The sequence below is a fragment of the Aulostomus chinensis genome, chromosome 1 (assembly GCF_037954235.1).
Source record: "Aulostomus chinensis isolate RoL2024-O1b breed Wild chromosome 1, RoL_Achi_v1.0, whole genome shotgun sequence".
Taxonomy (NCBI): Eukaryota; Metazoa; Chordata; class Actinopteri; order Syngnathiformes; family Aulostomidae; genus Aulostomus; species Aulostomus chinensis.
Genome location: NC_141320.1, coordinates 11,415,447 through 11,424,312, shown reverse-complemented (window position 1 = coordinate 11,424,312; position 8,866 = coordinate 11,415,447). Strand labels below are relative to the sequence as shown.

The 8,866-nt window shown below is 37.3% G+C and overlaps 1 long non-coding RNA gene across 2 annotated transcripts in view; it reads left to right on the top strand.

Annotated features, from left to right (window-relative positions):
• The first annotated feature begins 1,201 nt into the window (after positions 1 to 1,201).
• The window catches only part of LOC147270346 (uncharacterized), a 76,633-nt gene continuing 68,968 nt past the window's right edge, over positions 1,202 to 8,866 (top strand). Inside the window, exons 1-4 of one of the 2 annotated variants that reach the window (XR_015115684.1) lie at positions 1,202 to 1,266; positions 1,339 to 1,406; positions 1,495 to 1,550; positions 1,635 to 2,308. This is a non-coding gene — a long non-coding RNA (uncharacterized LOC147270346). Of the gene's footprint in view, positions 1,267 to 1,338; positions 1,551 to 1,634; positions 2,309 to 8,866 lie in introns of both variants that reach the window. The other variant, XR_015115683.1, reaches the window with a different exon arrangement.

Genomic DNA, 8,866 nt, shown 5'->3' with positions numbered 1-8,866 from the left:
TACAGTGTGTGTTGGACTGATTTAAGCCACCAACGGCCATATTTTCCTAATATTCTACCTCTAGAACAATGAATCTTAAGATTTTTCTCACAGTTGCTCCTGTTATGTAGAAGATCTCTGTCCCCACATCTGAGCAGCAGCATCCAATGGAAGTAGTGGTTCTACCACTGTTTAATGTATTTACATCTCAAACCACAGACAACAGCAAACAGTTACTCAAATATGCAACCAGGTGTTTGTTTAGCTGGAGGAGGCAGACATCTTGGAGAAATGAGTAAAAATAACCGCAGTGTAGTTTGATAGTCTTGAGGTGTGTTCAAGTACCAGAAAAGGCTCCGCCAAAAACATGTTCCTGCTAGATGTTGAAGTCCACGAACATTTTTTCTTACGAAGAAGTCCTTTCTTATCAAACTTTGAAAGAAAAAATGTTTGTTGCACAGCCTTTTCTGGTAGCGTTTTCACGCACTGTGTATGTGCACTTGAACGCACCTCAAGACTATCAAGATATGTTGCCGTAATTTTTATCCATTTCCCCAAGATTTCCACCTCCTACAGGTAAACAAACACCTCTTTGCATGTTTGAAAAACTATTTGCTGTTGTCTCTGTAAACATAATCTGGGTTTATGAAATGTAAATAGATTAAACAGTGGTAGAACCACGACTTCCATTGGATGCTGCTGCTCAGATGTAGGGACAGAGATCTTCTACATAAGAGGAGCAACTGTGAGAAAAATCTTAAGATTCATCATCCTAGAGGTAGAATATTAGGAAAATATGGCCGTTGGTTGTTTTTGCTCAAAATTGTCGTTTAAGCAGGAAACAAATAAGATGTGAGAATGTAATCAATTTGTAAAAATTAATCAATTAATAAATTAATTAATGTAATTAATGTATAATGAGCAGAAACCTGGAAATGAATTAAAGTTATATTAAAATATAAAAGTGATATCTGTTTTTACAATGATAAAAAGACAAATGAGGAAATCACGTTCGACAACCAACAGTTTTTGTCATTTTATGACTTTCAACTAATGAATTAATCAAGGAAATAATTTGTAGATTCATAGATAATGAAAATAATTGTGTCAGGATGGCGCTACACTCCCCACCATGAGGGGCAGTGTAGCAGACGATAGTGAGTGGTCACCTAGCAGTAGACCTGGTCCGACCCTTCTCCGTCCTTTCCACTTCCTCTCCCTCCTTTACGGAGCCGACAGCCGTGCGTGGTGGCGTCTCGCTGGTCAGCAGATCGGTTACAAACAAAGGTATGCATGCTTGCTCTGTTCCATTATTCAGTGTCATGGGCCCCCTGTTTACTCCAGTTTTGCTCCGTCCAGCGGTGTGGTGTTACCGGGAGCTGGGCTGTCTCCCTTGGGCCGGTGTGTGCGTGGTGCGCTTTCTGTGGGTAAGACACGTAGTTGTCTGCCTTTCATATCAAGCTGCCGATGATCTGTGGTGTTCTGATTATCCTCTCCCGGCCATCGTTTGAGTAGTCTGGGCTGCTGGCTTCCTCCTCCTGCCTCGTCTGACGCCACGATTCTGCTCTCCGGTAGGAAATGTTTATTCTTAGCTTTTGTTATTCTGTAATGCCCTTCATCCACATTTTAATTAGGTTAGCTTGTTTATTTTGCAGTGCGCAGCCGTCAATTGCTGCTGTGAGCCTCGCTGTTGTTTTGGTTCTTCTTCTTCTCCTCGTCTTCAGTCTGGATTCTTGCTGATTCGGCTCATAACGGCTCTGATCCCAGTAACGGCGGTTAAAGCCGTGCACTACGGCCTTTATAAGAGCCTCAACGTGGGCAAAGAGAGGGCATCCCGACCCTCATCGGCGCTGAGCCATCCCCCTTGGAGACTGGTTTTAATTAGAGGGGCAGACATTTCCTTAATTACTTGAGTTTATTCCTTTTCTATTTGTTATTTCTTTCTTTGAATTATTACTGTTAGTTTTTGTGGGTTAAATTTGATTTATTGTTTAGAACCTTTATTATTATTATTATTATTATTATTATTATTATTATTATTATTACTATTATTATTATTATTATTGCCTTCTGCTCCCCATTTTGATCATTTGGATTTAAAATAGTTTCTGTTGGGTTATTTGGGGTAGTGATATTTAGTTCGTGTGTGAGGGTTGCCTTGATTTCATGTTTTTGATGGGGTTCTTTTCTTTTCTTTGACAGGTGTTGAGGGCCCAGTGCGGCAGCGGTCCCCCTGGTGGTGGTTCCTTATTCCTGTTTTTTTGGTTTGCTGTGTCACGGGCGCAGTGTAGTTTTTTTGGATCCCTCCCTTTTCGTTACCGCTGTCGTGGTAAGCCCCAGCCCTGTCCCCTTTTCCTTTCGGTAATTCCTCTTGCACTCCTTATTATATCCATTGGTATTCATTTAGTCTGTTGCTCATTTTAAACTATTTTTCTAATAAAAGTATTTTTATAATTGGAAATCACGGTCCTGTCCTGTTGTGTCTCTCGACCTGTGTGCCTTTGTTCAAATGGAAGCCTGGTCATTTTGAAATTTTGTTTATATCATGGGGTGAAAGCCCCCAGCTGGCGTTGTTGGCAACTGTTCCCCACTGCTCGCCTTGCCACACTACGAACCTCAAAACAATACGACAGTGATGTAGTAAGAATTGCTAATGAACACAAAAAAATGCTACAGTAATGTAGTAAGAGTTGCTAATAACCTCAAAATAATGCTACAGTGATGTAGTAAGAATTGCTAATGAACTCAAAATGATGCTAACAGTAATGTAGTAAGACTTGCTACGATCCTCAAAATAATGCGACAGTGATGTTGTAAGAATTGCTAATGAACACAAAATAATGCTACAGTAATGTAGTAAGAGTTGCTCATAACCTCAAAATAATGTGACAGTGATGTCGTAAGAATTGCTAATAAACTAAAAGTGATGCTGACAGTAATGTAGTAAGAGTTGCTAATAACCTCAAAATAATGCGAAAGTGATGTAGTAAGAATTGCTAATGATCTCAAAATGATGCGACACTGATGTAGTAAGAATTGCTAATGAACTCAAAATGATGCTAACAGTAATGGAGTGAAAGTTTCGAATAACCTCAATATGATGCTGACAGTCATTTGGTTAGAGTTGCGAGTAAATTAAAAATGATGTTGGCAGTAATGTCGTGAGAATTGCTATTAAACTCAAAACGATGCTAACAGTAACATAGTGATAGTTGCTAATAAACTCAGTGATGCTTACAGTAATGTAGTAAGTGTTTCGAACAACTTCAAAGTGATGCTGAAAGTCATGCAGTAAGAGTTGCTACGAACCTCAAAATAATGCGACAGTGATGTCAGAAGAATTGCTAAAGATCTCAAAATGATGCGACAGTGATTTAGTAAGAATTGCTAATGAACTCAAAATGCTGCTAACAGTAATGGAGTGAAAGGTTCGAATAAACTCAAAGTGATGCTGACAGTCATGTAGTAAGAGTTGCTACGAACCTCAAAATATTGCGACAGTAATGTAGTAAAAGTTGCTACGAACCTCAAAATAATGCGACAGTGATGTCGGAAGAATTGCTAATGAACTCAAAATGATGCTACAGTGATTTAGTAAGAATTGCTAATGAACTTAAAATGATGCTAACATTAATGGAGTGAAAGTTTCGAATAACCTCAAAGTGATGCTGACAGTCATGTAGTCAGAGTTAATAAGAACCTCAAAATATTGCGACAGTGATGTCGGAAGAATTGCTAATGATCTCAAAATGATGCGACAGTGATTTAGTAAGAATTGCTAATGAACTCAAAATGATGCTAACAGTAATGGAGTGAACGTTTCGAATAAGCTCAAAGTGATGCTGACAGTCAAATAAGAGTTGATACTAACCTAAAAATAATGCAACAGTAATGAAGTAAAAGTTGCTACGAAACTCCAAATAATGCGACAGTGATGTCAGAAGAATTGCTAATGAACTCAAAATGATGCTAACAGTAATGGAGTGAAAGTTTCAAATAACCTCAAAGTTATGTTGACAGTCATGTAATAAAAGTTGCTACGAACCTTAAAATAATGCAACAGTAATGTAGTAAGAGTTGCTACGAACGTCAAAATAATGCGACAGTGATGTCAGAAGAATTGCTAAAGATCTCAAAATGATGCGACAGTGATTTAGTAAGAATTGCTAATGCACTCAAAATGATGCTAACAGTAATGGAGTGAACGTTTCGAATAACCTCAAAGTGATGCTGACAGTCATGTAGTAAGAGTTGCTACGAACCTCAAAATATTGCGACAGTGATGTCAGAAGAATTGCTAAAGATCTCAAAATGATGCGACAGTGATTTAGTAAGAATTGCTAATGAACTCAAAATGATGCTAACAGTATGGGAGTGAACGTTTCGAACAACCTCAAAGTGATGCTGACAGTCATGTGGTTTGAGTTGCGAGTAAATTAAAAATGATGCTGACAGATGTCGTAAGAATTGCTATTGAACTTAAAACGATGCTAACAGTAATGTAGTGATAGTTGCTAATCAACTCAGTGATGCTTACAGTAATGTAGTAAGTGTTTCGAACAACCTCAAAGTGATGCTGACAGTCATGTAGTAAGAGTTGCTACGAACCTCAAAATAATGCGACAGTGATGTCAGAAGAATTGCTAAAGATCTCAAAATGATGCGACAGTGATTTAGTAAGAATTGCTAATGAACTCAAAATGATGCTAACAGTATGGGAGTGAACGTTTCGAACAACCTCAAAGTGATGCTGACAGTAATGCAGTAAGTGTTGCTACGAACCTCAAAATGATGCGACAGTGATGTCAGAAAAATTGCTAATGATCTCAAAATGATGCGACAGTGATGTAGTAAGAATTCCTAATGATCTCAAAATGATGCTACAGTGATTTAGTAAGAATTGCTAATGAACTCAAAATGATGCTAACAGTAATGGAGTGAACATTTCGAACAACCTCAAAGTGATGCTGACAGTCATGTGGTTTGAGTTGCGAGTAAATTAAAAATGATGCTGACAGTGATGTTGCAAGAATTGCTATTGAACTCAAAAAGATGATAACAGTAATGTAGTAAGTGTTTCGAAAAACCTCAAAGTGATGCTGACAGTCATGTAGTAAGAGTTGCTACGAACCTCAAAATAATGCGACAGTGATGTCAGAAGAATTAGTAAAGATCTCAAAATGATGCGACAGTGATTTAGTAAGAATTGCTAATGAACTCAAAATGATGCTAACAGTAATGGAGTGAACGTTTCGAATAACCTCAAAGTGATGCTGACAGTCATGCAGTAAGAGTTTCTACGAACCTCAAAATAATGCGACAGTGATGTCGGAAGAATCGCTAATGATCTCAAAATGATGCGACAGTGATGTAGTAAGAATTGCTAATGAACTCAAAAGGGTGCTAACAGTAATGGAGTCAAAGTTTCGAATAACCTCAAAGTGATGCTGACAATCATGTGGTTTGAGTTGCAAGTAAATAAAAAATGATGCTGACAGTGATGTCGTAAGAATTGCTATTGAACTCAAAACGATGCTAACAGTAATGTAGTGATAGTTGCTAATCAACTCAGTGATGCTTACAGTAATGTAGTTAGTGTTTCGAAAAACCTCAAAGTGATGCTGGCAGTCATGTAGGAAGAGTTGCTACGAACCTCAAAATAATGCGACAGTGATGTCAGAAGAATTGCTAATGATCTCAAAATGATGCGACAGTGATTTAGTAAGAATTGCTAATGAACTCAAAATGATGCTAACTGTAATGGAGTGAAAGTTGCTAATAAATTCAAAGTGATGCTGACAGTAATGTCGTAAGAGTTGCTACGAACCACAAAATAATACGACAGTAATGTAGTAAAAGTTGCTACGAACCTCAAAATAATGCGACAGTGATGCCAGAAGAATTGCGAAAGATCTCAAAATGATGCGACATTGATTTAGTAAGAATTGCTAATGAACTCAAAATGATGCTAACAGTAATGGAGTGAAAGTTTCGAATAACATTAAAAGTGATGCTGACAGTCATGTACTAAGAGTTGCTACGAACCTCAAAATAATGCGTCAGTAATGTAGTAAAAGTTGGTACGAACCTCAAAATATTGCGACAGTGATGACGGAAGAATTGCTAATGAACTCAAAATGATGCTAACAGTAATGTAGTGATAGTTGCTAATCAACTCAGTGATGCTTACAGTAATGTAGTAAGTGTTTCGAACAACCTCAAAGTGATGCTGACAGTCATGTAGTAAGAGTTGCTACGAACCTCAAAATAATGCGACAGTGATGTCAGAAGAATTGCTAATGATCTCAAAATGATGTGACAGTGATGTGGGAAGAATTGCTAATGATCTCAAAATGATGCTCCAGTGATTAAGTAAGAGTTGCTAATGAACTAGAAATGATGCTAACAGTAATGGAGTGAACATTTCGAACAACCTCAAAGTGATGCTGATAGTCATGTGGTTTGAGTTGCGAGTAAATTAAAAATGATGCTGACAGATGTCGTAAGAATTGCTATTGAACTTAAAACGATGCTAACAGTAATGTAGTGATAGTTGCTAATCAACTCAGTGATGCTTACAGTAATGTAGTAAGTGTTTCGAACAACCTCAAAGTGATGCTGACAGTCATGTAGTAAGAGTTGCTACGAAACTCAAAATAATGCGACAGTGATGTCAGAAGAATTGCTAAAGATCTCAAAATGATGCGACAGTGATTTAGTAAGAATTGCTAATGAACTCAAAATGATGCTAACAGTATGGGAGTGAACGTTTCGAACAACCTCAAAGTGATGCTGACAGTAATGTAGTAAGTGTTGCTACGAACCGCAAAATGATGCGACAGTGATGTCAGAAAAATTGCTAATGATCTCAAAATGATGCGACAGTGATGTAGTAAGAATTCCTAATGATCTCAAAATGATGCTAAAGTGATTTAGTAAGAATTGCTAATGAACTCAAAATGATGCTAACAGTAATGGAGTGAACATTTCGAACAACCTCAAAGTGATGCTGACAGTCATGTGGTTTGAGTTGCGAGTAAATTAAAAATGATGCTGACAGTGATGTTGCAAGAATTGCTATTGAACTCAAAACGATGATAACAGTAATATAGTAAGTGTTTCGAACACCCTCAAAGTGATGCTGACAGTCATGTAGTAAGAGTTGCTACGAACCTCAAAATAATGCGACAGTGATGTCGGAAGAATTGCTAATGATCTCAAAATGATGATACAGTGATTTAGTAAGAATTGCTAATGAACTCAGAATGATGCTAACATTAATGGAGTGAAAGTTGCTAATAAACTCAAAGTGATGCTGACAGTAATGTAGTAAGAGTTGCTCATGAAATCAAAGTGATGCTGACAGTAATGTAGTGATAGTTGCTAATAAACTCAGTGATGCTAACAGTAATGTAGTAAGTGTTTGGAACAACCTCAAAGTGATGCTGACAGTAATGTAGTAAGAGTTGCTACGAACCTTTAAAAAATGCAACAGTAAAGTAGTAAGAGTTGCTACGAACCTCAAAATAATGCGGCAGTGATGTAAGAAGAATTGCTAAAGATCTCAAAATGATGCGACAGTGATTTAGTAAGACTTGCTAATGAACTCAAAATGATGCTAACAGTAATGTAGTAAGTGTTTCGAACAACCTCAAAGTGATGCTGACAGTAATGTAGAAAGAGTTGCTTCGAACCTCAAAATAATGCGGCAGTGATGTCAGAAGAATTGCTAAAGATCTCAAAATGATGCGACAGTGATTTAGTAAGACTTGCTAATGAACTCAAAATGATGCTAACAGTAATGTAGTAAGTGTTTCGAACAAACTCAAAGTGATGCTGACAGTCATGTAGTAAGAGTTGCTACGAACATCAGAATAATGCGACAGTGATGTCAGAAGAATTGCTAATGGTCTCAAAATGATGCGACAGTGATGTAGTAAGAATTGCTAATAAACTCAAAATGATGCTCACAGTAATGGAGTGAACGTTTCGAAAAACCTCAAAGTGATGCTGACAGTAATGTAGTAAGAGTTGCTATGAACCTCAAAATAATGCGACAGTAATGTAGTAAAAGTTGCTACGAACCTCAAAATATTGTGACAGTGATGTCGAAAGAATTGCTAATGAACTCAAAATGTATGTAGTAAGTGTTGCTCCAAACTTCAAAATAATGCGACAGTAATGTAATAAAAATTGCTACGAACCTCAAAATATTACGACAGTGATGTCGGAAGAATTGCTAATGATCTCAAAATGATGCTAACAGTAATGTAGTGATAGTTGCTAATCAACTCAGTGATGCTTACAGTAATGTAGTAAGTGTTTCGAACAACCTCAAAGTGATGCTGACAGTCATGTAGTAAGAGTTGCTACGAACCTCAAAATAATGCGACAGTGATGTCAGAAGAATTGCTAATGATCTCAAAATGATGTGTCAGTGATGTGGGAAGAATTGCTAATGATCTCAAAATGATGCTCCAGTGATTAAGTAAGAGTTGCTAATGAACTAGAAATGATGCTAACAGTAATGGAGTGAACATTTCGAACAACCTCAAAGTGATGCTGATAGTCATGTGGTTTGAGTTGCGAGTAAATTAAAAATGATGCTGACAGATGTCGTAAGAATTGCTATTGAACTTAAAACGATGCTAACAGTAATGTAGTGATAGTTGCTAATCAACTCAGTGATGCTTACAGTAATGTAGTAAGTGTTTCGAACAACCTCAAAGTGATGCTGACAGTCATGTAGTAAGAGTTGCTACGAAACTCAAAATAATGCGACAGTGATGTCAGAAGAATTGCTAAAAATCTCAAAATGATGCGACAGTGATTTAGTAAGAATTGCTAATGAACTCAAAATGATGCTAACAGTATGGGAGTGAACGTT